Source organism: Palaemon carinicauda, chromosome 10 (assembly GCF_036898095.1).
Source record: "Palaemon carinicauda isolate YSFRI2023 chromosome 10, ASM3689809v2, whole genome shotgun sequence".
NCBI lineage: Eukaryota > Metazoa > Arthropoda > Malacostraca > Decapoda > Palaemonidae > Palaemon > Palaemon carinicauda.
In genome coordinates, this window is record NC_090734.1 from 151123792 (window position 1) to 151138370 (window position 14579).

At 41.1% G+C, this 14579-nt stretch overlaps 1 protein-coding gene and 14 non-coding genes across 17 annotated transcripts in view; 1 reads left to right on the forward strand and 14 right to left on the reverse strand.

Annotated features, from left to right (window-relative positions):
• Positions 1 to 14579, forward strand: part of LOC137648542 (GATA zinc finger domain-containing protein 14-like) — a 471854-nt gene that overhangs the window by 123814 nt on the left and 333461 nt on the right. The gene's annotated exons all lie outside the window — the stretch shown is intronic.
• Positions 901 to 982, reverse strand: TRNAL-AAG (transfer RNA leucine (anticodon AAG)). Its single transcript has one exon. It is a non-coding gene; the product is annotated as a tRNA-Leu (tRNA).
• Positions 1935 to 2016, reverse strand: TRNAL-AAG (transfer RNA leucine (anticodon AAG)). The gene has a single exon. It is a non-coding gene; the product is annotated as a tRNA-Leu (tRNA).
• TRNAL-AAG (transfer RNA leucine (anticodon AAG)) lies at positions 5416 to 5497 on the reverse strand. Its single transcript has one exon. It is a non-coding gene; the product is annotated as a tRNA-Leu (tRNA).
• On the reverse strand, positions 6436 to 6517 carry TRNAL-AAG (transfer RNA leucine (anticodon AAG)). The gene has a single exon. It is a non-coding gene; the product is annotated as a tRNA-Leu (tRNA).
• TRNAL-AAG (transfer RNA leucine (anticodon AAG)) lies at positions 8372 to 8453 on the reverse strand. Its single transcript has one exon. It is a non-coding gene; the product is annotated as a tRNA-Leu (tRNA).
• On the reverse strand, positions 10462 to 10543 carry TRNAL-AAG (transfer RNA leucine (anticodon AAG)). Its single transcript has one exon. It is a non-coding gene; the product is annotated as a tRNA-Leu (tRNA).
• On the reverse strand, positions 12563 to 12644 carry TRNAL-AAG (transfer RNA leucine (anticodon AAG)). The gene has a single exon. It is a non-coding gene; the product is annotated as a tRNA-Leu (tRNA).
• On the reverse strand, positions 12823 to 12904 carry TRNAL-AAG (transfer RNA leucine (anticodon AAG)). The gene has a single exon. It is a non-coding gene; the product is annotated as a tRNA-Leu (tRNA).
• TRNAL-AAG (transfer RNA leucine (anticodon AAG)) lies at positions 13083 to 13164 on the reverse strand. Its single transcript has one exon. It is a non-coding gene; the product is annotated as a tRNA-Leu (tRNA).
• TRNAL-AAG (transfer RNA leucine (anticodon AAG)) lies at positions 13343 to 13424 on the reverse strand. The gene has a single exon. It is a non-coding gene; the product is annotated as a tRNA-Leu (tRNA).
• Positions 13603 to 13684, reverse strand: TRNAL-AAG (transfer RNA leucine (anticodon AAG)). The gene has a single exon. It is a non-coding gene; the product is annotated as a tRNA-Leu (tRNA).
• TRNAL-AAG (transfer RNA leucine (anticodon AAG)) lies at positions 13863 to 13944 on the reverse strand. Its single transcript has one exon. It is a non-coding gene; the product is annotated as a tRNA-Leu (tRNA).
• TRNAL-AAG (transfer RNA leucine (anticodon AAG)) lies at positions 14123 to 14204 on the reverse strand. Its single transcript has one exon. It is a non-coding gene; the product is annotated as a tRNA-Leu (tRNA).
• Positions 14383 to 14464, reverse strand: TRNAL-AAG (transfer RNA leucine (anticodon AAG)). The gene has a single exon. It is a non-coding gene; the product is annotated as a tRNA-Leu (tRNA).

The following is a 14579-nucleotide window of genomic DNA, read 5'->3' on the forward strand; positions in this document are numbered from 1 at the left end:
CAGGGTGAATTAATTAAGGTTAGGAGCAAAGGGCACGCGTGGTTGGGATATAAGGATGGGTTAATAATGGTTCTGTGGGTATTTCGTTAAGAATAAAAGGAAAGGATGGGATGTGATAAAGAAGGGAGACGGAAGGCTGGGTAAGGATGATGAGGATATGATGTTCTCACAGACACCTTACCTTGATAAAAAGGACTCTGTCTCCTCCCTTGCGGAGAGCATATCACAGATTCTGCTTCCATGAAGATTGGAAAACGAAGACCTGCCCAGCGGTTTCTACATCGAAATAACCCCTCTCAGCCCAAAATTGCGGGGGGGGGGGGGGCGGATTGCCTTGACTGTTGTACCATTGGACATCGGCCTTGGACTCGTCTCCCGACACCCCCATCTATAGGCATTCTCTTGACTTCTCCTGGCCCCCTTTTGTGTCGGCGCTGAGGGACCACGTGCTTTTTGAAAATGTCTGAAATGAGACGTCGGGGGCGGGGGAGTAGAGTGGTACAGGATAGGTGGGCAGGTGGTGAGGCTCCGGTAGGGTCCCAACCCTGTGGCATTTCGACTAGTCCTTGCTGGGGGGGTGTTCTTTTGTTTAAAAAATGGTGCAATAACCATCACTAATAATATTATTCACATCTTGAAACTCTGTCCTAAAAAAGCCTTCTTTATCAGCTGTGTGATTCAGTTTCACACTCCCGAAGATTCTGGGTTCTTGAAGATCTTTCTACCTTTCTGTCTACGTGATAGAGGTTGTCTAAATTTTACATCTCATCAATATAAGAGGGGGAAATATTGAAATCAGAAGATTGATAGTATATGTAAAATAGGCAGTAATTGCAAGCCTTGTTGACTTCATAACTATTCCCTCATCAGGTGTAATCATCTAAGTAAAGAAAATATTCCTGGCAGCGGTGGGATTCGAACCCACGCCTCCGAAGAGACTGGTGCCTTAAACCAGCGCCTTAGACCGCTCGGCCACGCTACCTGTTCACGCAGACAAAACACGTCTAATTGTTCAAACATTTTATCTACGTAATAATTGAAAGCCCTCATTATTCCTCCAAGGTTCACGCATACAACACAAGATTGAAAGAAACACTTACACTTGAAACTTATCGGCTATATCCCCGCTTTGTAAGTTGCTGGATGGGTGTTCGAGACCTGCTCTATCTCAATAACCTCTATTATTGTCCGCAACCTCACCATCCTTTTGTGTTAGTGACGGGGGTTTTGGGGGAATATATAGGTCTGCCTCCTGATTCATCAGTAGCCATTCCCTAGCCCCTCCTGGTCCTAGGTTGATGGTTAAGGGGCTTGGGCATTTCTTATGATCAGTCTCTAGGGCATTGTCCTGTCCTGTGCTTCTGCCATTCGTGAGTGATTTTTAAACTTCTAATGATGTTTACCAAGTAAAAATGCTTATCCCGAGTTAAGATATTATAGTTAACATGGTCTCACCATCTTACTCAAGTTTCAATACATCATCAAGTAGAAAAGTGTAAATTTTTATTCTTGAAGCACCTCTATTTGGAATATTTGACTGAGTCCTAAGAGGGAATTGTGAAAGTGGACAGGTGATTCATGTATTGGATGATGTTAAGTTAGTGTAGTGGCAATGCGGCTCCCTTCACATACTTTTAAAGACTCAATATGGTCTGCATAAATAATTATGATCCCGCTTATTCACATGTTGAAAATATGAGCTAAAAACCCACCTTGGTCAGGCGTGTAATTCAGTTTCCCACTCCTGAAGAGTCTGGGGTATTAATGATATTTCTACCTTTCTGTCTGTGGGCAGAAGTGGTCTAAATTTTACATTCCATTGACATCAGAAAATTGATAATATATGTAAAATGGGTGGTAATTAAGTGTTGTTGTGTGAGTTAAGTAACTATAACCCTAATGTGTTGTAATCATCCAAGTAATGAAAAGATTTCTGGCAGCGGTGGGATTCGAACCCACGCCCCCGAAGAGACTGGTGCCTTAAACCAGCGCCTTAGACCGCTCGGCCACGCTACCTGTCTGCGTAGACAAAACACGTCTTAACTTGTTGAAACATTTTATATACATTGTGATTCAAACCCCTCATTATCCCTCGAGTTTCACGCATACAACCCAAGATTGAAAGAAACACTTGCGCTTGAAACCTATCGGGAATATCCCTGCTTTGCAAGTTGCTGGACGGGTGTGCGAGACCCGCTCAATCTCTATAATTTTTAGTATCGTCTGCAACCTCATCATCCTTGTGTTAGTGATGGGGGTTTTGGGGGAGGATATAGGTCTGCCTCCTGAGTCATCAGCAGCCATTCCCTAGCCCTCCCTGGTCCTAGGTTGATGGAGGAGGGGCTTGGGCATTTCATAAGATTAGTCTCTCGGCCATTATCCCAGCCCTTGCTTCTGCCATTCACGAAAGATTTTCAAGCTTTTAGTGATGTTGACCAAGTAAAAATGCATATCCTGGGTTAAGTTATGATAGTTAACATGGTCTCACCATCGTACTCAAGTTTCAATACAGCATCAATTAGAAAAATGTACATTTTTATTCCTGACGTACTCTGTTTGGAATATTAGACTGAGCCCCAAGAATGAATTTTGAAAGTGCCCATATGATCCACGTATTGGATGGTGTTAAGTAAGTGTAGTGGCATTGCGGTTTCCTTCATGCACTTTTAAAGACTTTATATAGTCTGCATAAACAATTATGATCCTGCTTATTGTTACACCGAGTGAATCCGTCCTTGCTTAAGAACTCAGGGCATGAACGATAGAACAATGAAAAGGTCGCCAACCAGTAATAAAATTTTAATTACCGACAATAAGTATATTTATAATACTATTTAACAAAAATTAATGAAAAGGGGAGCACAACGGAGGAAGATCTTATTATTGAATTAAGTCACAAGGTGACTCGGCAAACAATCTCATTCCCTGGAAAGGGAAAATAACTCAAGTTGTTAACCGATCACTTAGGAAATTTACTTCTACAGGCTGAGAAAAATTTACTTCTACAGGCTGAGAACATGATGAAATCATATGGTCATAACTTTCAAGCAAATAAAATTCAAGTGCAGAACTTATAAACTTAAAACACTGTTACATGGAAATTAACACTGTCACAGGGTGAATCAATTAAGGTTGGGAGCAAAAGGGCACACGTGGTTGGGATGTAAGGATGGGATAATAAAGGTTTAGTGGGTAGGTGTGGGTAGGATCTTTCGCTAAGGATAAAGGGAAAGGATGGGATTTGGTAAAGAAGGGAGACGTAAGGCTGCGTAAGGATGATGAGGATATGAGGTTCTCACACACCACCTTATCCTGATAAAAAGGACTCTATCTCCTCCCTTGCGGAGAACGTATTACAGGTCTTGCTTCCGTGAAGGTTGAAAAGCAAAAACCTGCCCAACTGCTTTTACATCCTTATAATCCCTTTCAGCCCCAATTGGTGGGGGGGGGGTGTCATTGGCATGCCCGTTGTCCCATTGTTCATCGTCCTTGGTCTCGTCGCCTGACATCCCCATCAATAGGCCTCCTCTGGACTTCTCTCGGACTCCCTTTGTGTCGGTGCTGAGGGGCCCCGTGCTTTTTGAAGATATCTGAAATGAGACCTCGGGGGTGTAGATGGGTATAGGATGGGTGGGCAGGTGGTGAGACTCTGGGTAGGGTCCCAATGCTTGTCGCATTTCGACCAGTGGTTGGTGGGGGTGGGGGGGGTGCGTGTCTTTTGTTTGAAAAATGAACTTTGCTTGTAACCATCTACTATTTACACCCCTCCACTCGGTTAATGACTTTTCTGCTCTTGTCATATTCTTACCTCTTCTCTTCCAACTCCATGTGATCTTCCTGAGTAGATATATATATATTGCCTTGGTCTAAAGTTTTCTTACCAATTCCCTTACAATGTGTTACACTTAGGGACAAGATATCCAAACTGTATTTCATAAATTCACTCTCCACTCACTGTAACTTCCCTATCTGATTCATGGTTCTAACATTCCCATTACCTATTTTCAATTTTTTTTTAGTATTTATAAACCGAGAGATTCTTAGCACCCCGCTATGGCCGGGACTGGGGGCCATTCTGTCATCTTCCCTTTCCATTACTGACTAAATCCTTAGAGGATTCATTAGGTAGATAAATCAAAGCATACCCAGTTCCTTGTAATGCGCAGTGCCTATATAACCAAGGAAAGTGACTCCTGCCGGTCCATACTAATTCTAGTAATATTAACCACCAAGCATCAGGAGTAAAAGCTGAAGAGACAGTTTGTCCATCGTCTTAAACCCAATCCGTCACCCTGCTGCCACTGACTTCACCGAGATTTAGGGGGCCATTTCCTCCACACCCAAAGCTCTCATTACTCTACCAAGTTGCTCATCCGCTTATACTAATATAACCGTTGCCAAACATGGTGAAGACGGGGATCGTTTGCAAAGATTTTATATCATTGTTGCCAGGATTGATATTACTCCATTTGGTTGTGTTTTTTTTTTTTTTTTTTTTTTTTTTTGGGGGGGGGTGTTGGCTGGCACGGGGATTGATTGCATTCTAGTCTTGTGTTAATTGGGTAGTTATTGAATAGGAAAACTAACACGCACTCCAAAGTGCAGACCACCTCCACGGCAGCTTATTTTTCTAAACCAGCGTGCCTTTCCCAGGATTATTTAATCACTTAGAGCTCTTTACATATCAGTTTCAAATCCCTGCAAGTTTATTACTTTACGGTTAAAATTGTGGCCGTATGGTTGATGACCAGAATTTGATCTGTTGCTTGACCTTGACCTTGGACTCGACCTTGACCATCGATCTTAACATATATTATTTGGCTTGGATTTTCATACACTCAAATAGGGACCAATTTTGAAGTTCCTGTGAAGACGATGTCCAAACTTCAGGCTGATAGCGTGAATTGGACATTTTGCTTGACTGTGACCTTGAACTTTGGCCTTAACATTCCAAATTAAATAATTTCCAGCTTTTTACATCAGTTAATCCCTGCAAGTTTCATTACTCTACGATTAAAATTGTAGTCAGAAAGCGGTTCACAAACAAACATACACAAACAGGGGAGGTAAAACAACCTTCCTCCAACTTCGTTGGCGGGGGGTAATAAAAGAGATAAAACGACATTTTAAGATTTCTGTTTTCACTTCACAGCAATGAAGATGACGAGTCTAGTAAAAATAAAAAAAGGTATCAGTCTCCTTTGCAAGATTTCTTTTTTTATATTGGTTACTTTATTTCCTTTATGAAATGTCAAAGCTGTTGTATCGCACTGTATCATATGATGATTTGATATATAATATCAAACCATCCGGTAAATCATCCTATTCTCAAGATTCGATATATAATTGTAAAGTTGTTGATTGAGGGAGTTATTCCCTCATCTGGTGGAATCATCTAAGTAATGAAAATACTCCTGGCAGCGGTGGGATTCGAACCCACGCCTCCGAAGAGACTGGTGCCTTAAACCAGCGCCTTAGACCGCTCGGCCACGCTACCTGTCTATGTAGACAAAACATGTCTAATTTTTCAAACATTTTATTTGCATTATGATTCAAAGCCCTCATTATTCCTCCTAGGTTCACGCATACAACACAAGATGAAAGAAACACTTGTACTTAAAACCTATTGGGAATATCCTTGCTTTGTAAGTTGCTGGCTGGGTGTTCGAGACCGCTCGATAATCTCTATTATTGTGTGCAACCTCACCATCCTTGTGTGTTAGTGATGGGGGTTTTGGGGGAGGATATAGGTCTGCCTCCTGAGTCATCAGCACCCATTCCCTAGCCCTCCCTGGTCTTAGGTTGATGGAGAAGGGGTTTTGGGCGTTTCATATGTTCAGTCTCAAGGACGTTGCCCTGTCCCGTGCTTCTGCCATTCGTGAGTAACCTTCAAACCTATTGATGTTTACCTAGTAAAAATGCTTATCCTGGGTTAAGTTATTATAGTTAACATGGTCTCACCATCATACTTAAGTTTCAATACAACGTCAAGTAGAAAATGCATATTTCTATTCTTGATGCAGCTCCATTTGGAATGTTTGATCGAGTCCTAAGAATGAATTGTGGAAGTACACATGACCCACGTATAGTGACAATGCGGTTACCTTCGCACATTCATAAAGACTTTATATAGTCTGCATAATCAGTTATGGTCCTTCTTATTCACATCTTGAGAATTTAAGAATTAAAAACCCACCTTGGTCAGCTGTGGTATTCAGATTCACACACCCAAAGAGTCTCGGGTCTTCAGGATCTTTCTAACTTTCTCTCCCCGTGTGCAGAAGTTGTCTAAATTTCTCATTCTATTAATATAATATGAGGGGGAAATATTGACATCAGGCTAATAATAGTATGAAATAGGCGGTAATTGCAAATCTTGTTGACTTCAGTAACTATCCCCTCATCTATGTAATAACTAAGTAAAGAAAAGATTCCTGGCAGCGGTGGGATTCGAACCCACGCCTCCGAAGAGACTGGTGCCTTAAACCAGCGCCTTAGACCGCTCGGCCACGCTACCCGTTCACATAGACAAAACTTGTCTAATTGTTCAACTATTTTATCTACATTGTGATAAAAAGCCCTCATTATTCCTCCAAGGTTCACACATACAGCACAAGATGAAAGAAACATTTGCACTTGAAACCTAAGGGGAAAATCCCTGCTTTGCAAGTTGCTGGACGGGTTATCGAGACCCGCTCTCTCTCTCTGATCTCTATTATTGTATACAACCTCACTCTCCTTGTATGTTAGTGATGGGGGTTTTGGGGGAGGATATAGGTCTACCTCCTGAATCATCACTCATCAGCAGCCATTCCTAGCCTTCCCTGGTCATAGGTTGATGGAGAAGGGGCTTGGTCATTTCATATGATCAGTCTGTAGGGTATTGTCCTGTCCCGTGCTTCTGACATTCACGAGTGAATAAACTTTTAATGATGTTTACCAAGTAAAAATGCTTATCATGGGTTTAGTTATGATAGTTAACACGGTCTCGCCATCGTACTCAAATTTCTATCCAGCATCAAGTAGAAAAATTTACATTTTTATATTTGACGCATCTCTGTTTGGAATATTAGACTTGTCCTAAGAGGGAATAGTGAAAGTGCACAGATGATCCACTTATTGGATGATGTTAAGTAAGTGTAGTGACAATACAGTTCCCTTCATGCACTTTTAAAGACTGGATATAGTCTGTATAAACAATTGTGATCCCGCTTATTCACATCTTGAAAATATAAGACCTTAAAAAACCTCCTTGGTCAGCTGTGTGATTCAGTTTCACACTTCCGAATAGTCTGGGGTCTAAAGCAGGCTATACACGCAGATTAAAACAATTTTTGCTTTAGCATTGTTATATATGAATTTAGAAGATTGTTCTTTCTCTCTTTTCCCAAACTATGCATTCTCTTACAGTAAAGTCAAAAGATTAATGAGGGTACGAATCCTGCACAGGTGCCAGTGGGAGGAGATAGTAAGCTGTCTCTTCATAGGAAAAAACGGAGATGTAAATCATGGATAGAGAATAAATTAAGTAGCTACTGATAATTCTATTAACTTATGTATATCTCTCACATTTTCTCTGCTTATACTGTATAAACACAATCGTATAAAACTTTCTATAAATTAACGCGGAAACAAGTACGCCTAATTAAAAGTGTAGTAGTATTTCAGCATGAGATAATCTCCAGAAAGGTCTAAAAGTCCATTTATTATATTCCTCTTAGGAGACACTTGGACTCTCGTATTAATGGGGTTAACAGAAAAGGTAATCCTATAATGATTTTAAAAAGAAATAAGTACATTAACCGTAGCAGACAAATCACCATCACTTGGAAGGCAACAGAGAATGCCTATCACGTTCCTTCATATGATTATTTCAAGTCAGATTTCATAGATTTATATTATATAAAAATAAAGAAGGTAAAAAGTACCAAAGTTTGGTATTTTCAAAATTAGATGTAGGCTACGAATTGTACTTGATACCCGGTAACGTACCAAATTTAATTAACATGTACCAAAAACGTAACCATGTGTGCCTATCCTGGGTGGCCAATCCTCTTGAACTAAGCAGGCTGGTCCGTAGCGTGTGTGGGCATTTCTCACAGGATTGAAGCGTCTCTCCAGTCCTTAAGGACAAACTGTACGGTCAATCCTCTGCGTTTATGGCCGGCCTTAAAGATCTTTCTATCTTTCTACCTTCTGTCTACCTGGGCAGAAGTTGTCTAAATTTTACATTCCATCAATATAAGAGGAGGGGGAAATATTGACATCGGAAGATTGATAGTACATGTAAGATAGGCGGTAATTGCAAGTCTTGTTGACTTCATAACCATTCCCTCATCAGGTATAATCATCTAAGTAAAGAAAAGATTCCTGGCAGCAGTGGGATTCGAACCCACGCCTCCGAAGAGACTGGTGCCTTAAACCAGCGCCTTAGACCGCTCGGCCACGCTACCTGTTCACATAGACAAAACACGTCTAATTGTTCAAACATTTTATCTACGTAATAATTCAAAGCCCTCATTATTCCTCCAAGGGTCACGCATACAACACAAGATGAAAGAAACACTTGCACTTGAAACCTATTGGGAAAATCCCCCCTTTGCAAATTGCTGGACGGGTATTCGAGACTCACTCAATCTCTATAATATTTAGTATGGTCTGTAACCTCACCATCCTTGTGTGTTATTGACGGGGGTTTTGGGGATGGATATAGGTCTGCCTCCTAAGTCATCAGAAGCCACTGCCTAGCCCTTTCTGTTCCTAGTTTGATGGAGAAGGGGCTTGGCCGTTTAATATGATCAGTCTCTAGGGCATTGACTTCTCCCGTGCTTCTGCTTTACGTGAGTTACCTTTACAGCTAGTGAGGTTTACCAAGTAAAAAAGCTTATCCTGGGTTAAGTTATGATAGTTAACATGATCTCAAGTTTCAATCCAACATCAAATAGAAAAATGTAAATTTTTATTTTTGACACACGTTTATTTGGAATATAAGTCTGAGTCCTAAGATTGAATTTTAAGTGTACAGATAATCCACGTACTGGATGATGATAAGTTAGTGTAGCGGCAATGTGGTTCCCTTCACACACTTTTAAAGATATAGTCTGCATAAGCAATTGTGATCCCACTTATTCACATCTTGAAAATATAAGTCTTAAAAAAACCACCTTTGTCTACTGTGTGAATGTTTCACACTCGTAAAGAGTCTGGGATTGTAACGATCTTTCTACTTTTCTGTCTACGTGGGCAGAAGTTGTCCAAATTTTACATTTCATCCATTTACGAGGATTGGGAAATATTAACAACAGAACCATTGATAGAATATATAAAATAGGCGGTAATTGCAAGTCTTGTTAGCTGCAGTAATTATTCCCACATCTGGTGTAATCATTTAGAATGAAAAACTTCCTGGCAGCAGTGGGATTCAAATTAATGCCCCCAAAGAGACTTGTGCCTTAAGCCAGCGCCTCAGACGGCTCTGCCACGCTACCTGTGTACATAGACAAAACACGTCTAAAATGTTCAAGCATTTTATCTACGTAATAACTCAAAGAGCTCATTATTCCTACAAGGCTCATGCATAGAACACAATATGAAAGAAACACTTGCACTTGAAACCTATTGTTTTATCCTTGGTTTTCTAGTTGCTGGACGGTTGTTCGAGAACCAGCCTATCTCAATAATCTGTATTATTGTATGCAACTTAACCATCCTTGTGAGTTAGTGGTGGGGGATTTGGGAGAGGATATAGGTCTGCCTCCTTAGTCATCAGCAGCCATTCCCTAGCCCTCCCTGGTCCTAGGTTGATGGAGAAAGGTCTTGGGTGTTTCATATGATGTCTCTAGGGCATTGTCCTGTCCCGTGTTTCTGCCATTCATGAGTGATTTTTTAACTTTTAATGATGTTTACCAGATAAAAATGCTTATCCAGGATTAAGCTATGATATTTAACATGGTCTCACCATCGTACTCAAGTTTCAATACAACATCATGTAAAAAATTTACATTTTTATTCTTGGCGCACCTCTTTTTGGAATATTAGACTGAGTCCTATGATTGAATTGTGAAAGGGGACAGATGATCCACGTATTGGATGATGTTAAGTTAATGTAGTGGCAATATGGTTAACTTCACACACTTTTAACGACTCTTTATAGTCTGCATAATCAATTATGATCCCTCTTATTCACATCTTGAAAATATAAGACCTAAAAACACCACCTTGGTCAGCTGTGTGATTCAGATTCACACTCCTAAAGAGTCTGTTGTGTTAACGATCTTTCTACCTTTCTGTCTACGTGGGCGGAAGTTGTCTAAATTTTACATTCCATCAATATAAGAGGAAGGGGAAATATTGACATTGGAAGATTGATAGTATACATAAAATAGGATGTAATTGCAAGTCTTGTTGACTTTAGTAACTATTCCTTCATTAATGTAATCAACTAAGTAAAGAAAAGATTCCTGGCAGCGGTGGGATTCGAACCCACGCCTCCGAAGAGACTGGTGCCTTAAACCAGCGCCTTAGACCGCTCGGCCACGCTACCTTTTCACATAGACAAAATATGGGTAATTGTTCAAACATTTTATCTATGTAATAATTCAAAGTGCTCATTATATCAAAGTGCTCATTATTCCTCCAAGGCTCATGCATACAACACAAAGTGAAAGAAACACTTGTACTTGAAACCTATCGGGAATATCCCTGCTTTGTAAGTTACTGGATGGGTGTTTGAGACCTGATCTATCTCGATAATCTCTATTATTGTATGCAACATCACCATCCTTGTGTGTTAGCAATGGAGGTTTTGGAGGAGGATATAGGTCGGCCTCCTGAGTCATCACTCACAGGCAGCCATTCGCTAGCCCACCCTGGTCCTAGGTTGATGGAAAAGGGGCTTTGGCGTTTCATATAATCAGTCTCTAGGGCGTTGTCCTGTCCCGTGCTTCTGCCATTCATTAGTGATTTTTAAACTTTTAATGATGTTTACCAAATAAAAATGCTTATCCTGGGTTAAGTTATGATAGTTAACATGGTCTTACCATCGTACTCAAGTTTCAATATAACATCAATTAGAAAAATGTACATGTTTATTCTTGACGCACCTCTGTTTGGAATATTAGACTTAGGTCCCAAGAAGGAAATGTGAAAGTGCTCAGATGATCCACGTATTGGATGATGTTAATTGTAGTTTAGTAACAATGCAGTACCCTTCACCTTCTTTTAAGGCTTTATATAGTCTGCATAAACAATTATGATCCCGCTTATTGTTACGCCGAGTGAGTATGGCCCTGCTTAAGAACTCAGGAGACATGAACAAAAGAACAAGGAAAAGGTCGCCAGCCGGTAATAAGATGATAATTACCGACAATAAGTATATTTACAACACTATTTAACAAAAATTAATAAAAAGGGGAGCACAATGGAAGATGATCTTATTGTTGAATTAACTCTTAAGGTGCTTTACATGGAGTTGGACAGACCGTTGACGACTTCAGCAAAAAATCTTATTCCCTGGAAAGGGAAAATAGAAGTTATTAACCGATCACTTAGGCAATTTCCTTCTACAGGCTGAAAACACGAAGTCGTCTGGGTAAAACTTTTAAGCAAATAAAATTCAAGTGCAAAACTTATAAACTTAAAACACTATGACATGGAAATTAACACTGTCACAGTGTGAATTAATTAAGGTTAGGAGCCAAGGGTGCACGTGGCTGGGATATAAGGATGGATTAATTAAGGTTCTGTGGGTATTTTGTTAAGGATAAAAGGAAAGGATGGGATGTGATAAGAAAAGGAGACGGAAGGCTGGGTGAGGATGATGAGGATATGATTTTCTCACACAGACACCTTACCTTGATAAAAAGGACTCTGTCTCCTCCCTTGTGGAGAACGTATCACAGGTCCCGTTTCTGTGAAGGTTGAATAGCAACGACCTGCCCAGCTGCTCCAACATCGAGATAACCCCTTTCAGCCCCAAATAGGGGGGGGGGAGTTAATTAGCCTGACCGTTGTCCTATTGGTCATCAACCTTGATGTCGTCTCCCGAAACCCCCATCAATAGGCCGCTTCTGGACTTCTCTTGGACTCCCTTTGTGGCGGTGCTGAGGGGCCATAGGCTTTATGAAACTATCTGAAATGAGACCTCAGGGGAGTAGACGTGTATAGGATAGGTGAGCAGGTAGAGAGGCGCTGAGTAGGGTCCCAACATTTGTGGCATTTCGACTGGTCCTTGGTGGGGGGGGTGTCTTTTCTTTGTTAAATGGCGCAATGACTGTCACGAATAACATAATTCACATGTTGAAAATATAAGACCTAAAAAAGCCTTCTTGGTCAGCTGTTTGATTGTTTAACACTCCCGAAGAGTGTGGGGTCTTGTAGATCTTCTTCCTTTCTGTCTAGGTGATAGAAGTTATGTAAATTTTACATTCCACAAGTATAAGGGGGGTAAATATTGACATTTAAAGATTGATAGCATATGTAAAATAGGCGGTAATTGCAAGTTTTGTTGACTTCATAACTATTCCCTTATCAGGTGTAATCATCTAAGCAAAGAAAAGATTCCTGGCAGCGGTGGGATTCGAACCCACGCCTCCGAAGAGACTGGTGCCTTAAACCAGCGCCTTAGACCGCTCGGCCACGCTACCTGCCTACATAGGCAGAAGTTGTCTAAATTTCTCATCCAATTAATGTGAGAGGAGGGGAAAATATTGATGTCAGACGATTGATAGTATTTATAAAACAGGTGGTAATTGCAAGGCTTGTTAACAGCCTTCAGTAACTATTCCCTCATCTGTGTAGTTATATAAGTAATGAAAAGATTCCTGGCAGCGGTGGGATTCGAACCCACGCCTCCGAAGAGACTGGTGCCTTAAACCAGCGCCTTAGACCGCTCGGCCACGCTACCTGCCTACGTAGGCAGAAGTTGTCTAAATTTCTCATCCAATTAATGTGAGAGGAGGGGAAAATATTGACGTCAGACGATTGATAGTATTTATAAAATAGGTGGTAATTGCAAGGCTTGTTAACAGCCTTCAGTAACTATTCCCTCATCTGTGTAGTTATATAAGTTATGAAAAGATTCCTGGCAGCGGTGGGATTCGAACCCACGCCTCCGAAGAGACTGGTGCCTTAAACCAGCGCCTTAGACCGCTCGGCCACGCTACCTGCCTACGTAGGCAGAAGTTGTCTAAATTTCTCATCCAATTAATGTGAGAGGAGGGGAAAATATTGACGTCAGACGATTGATAGTATTTATAAAATAGGTGGTAATTGCAAGGCTTGTTAACAGCCTTCAGTAACTATTCCCTCATCTGTGTAGTTATATAAGTAATGAAAAGATTCCTGGCAGCGGTGGGATTCGAACCCACGCCTCCGAAGAGACTGGTGCCTTAAACCAGCGCCTTAGACCGCTCGGCCACGCTACCTGCCTACGTAGGCAGAAGTTGTCTAAATTTCTCATCCAATTAATGTGAGAGGAGGGGAAAATATTGACGTCAGACGATTGATAGTATTTATAAAATAGGTGGTAATTGCAAGGCTTGTTAACAGCCTTCAGTAACTATTCCCTCATCTGTGTAGTTATATAAGTAATGAAAAGATTCCTGGCAGTGGTGGGATTCGAACCCACGCCTCCGAAGAGACTGGTGCCTTAAACCAGCGCCTTAGACCGCTCGGCCACGCTACCTGCCTACGTAGGCAGAAGTTGTCTAAATTTCTCATCCAATTAATGTGAGAGTAGGGTAAAATATTGACGTCAGACGATTGATAGTATTTATAAAATAGGTGGTAATTGCAAGGCTTGTTAACAGCCTTCAGTAACTATTCCCTCATCTGTGTAGTTGTATAAGTAATGAAAAGATTCCTGGCAGCGGTGGGATTCGAACCCACGCCTCCGAAGAGACTGGTGCCTTAAACCAGCGCCTTAGACCGCTCGGCCACGCTACCTGCCTACGTAGGCAGAAGTTGTCTAAATTTCTCATCCAATTAATGTGAGAGGAGGGGAAAATATTGACGTCAGACGATTGATAGTATTTATAAAATAGGTGGTAATTGCAAGGCTTGTTAACAGCCTTCAGTAACTATTCCCTCATCTGTGTAGTTATATAAGTAATGAAAAGATTCCTGGCAGCGGTGGGATTCGAACCCACGCCTCCGAAGAGACTGGTGCCTTAAACCAGCGCCTTAGACCGCTCGGCCACGCTACCTGCCTACGTAGGCAGAAGTTGTCTAAATTTCTCATCCAATTAATGTGAGAGGAGGGGAAAATATTGACGTCAGACGATTGATAGTATTTATAAAATAGGTGGTAATTGCAAGGCTTGTTAACAGCCTTCAGTAACTATTCCCTCATCTGTGTAGTTATATAAGTAATGAAAAGATTCCTGGCAGCGGTGGGATTCGAACCCACGCCTCCGAAGAGACTGGTGCCTTAAACCAGCGCCTTAGACCGCTCGGCCACGCTACCTGCCTACATAGGCAGAAGTTGTCTAAATTTTTCATCCAATTAATGTGAGAGTAGGGTAAAATATTGACGTCAGACGATTGATAGTATTTATAAAATAGGTGGTAATTGCAAGGCT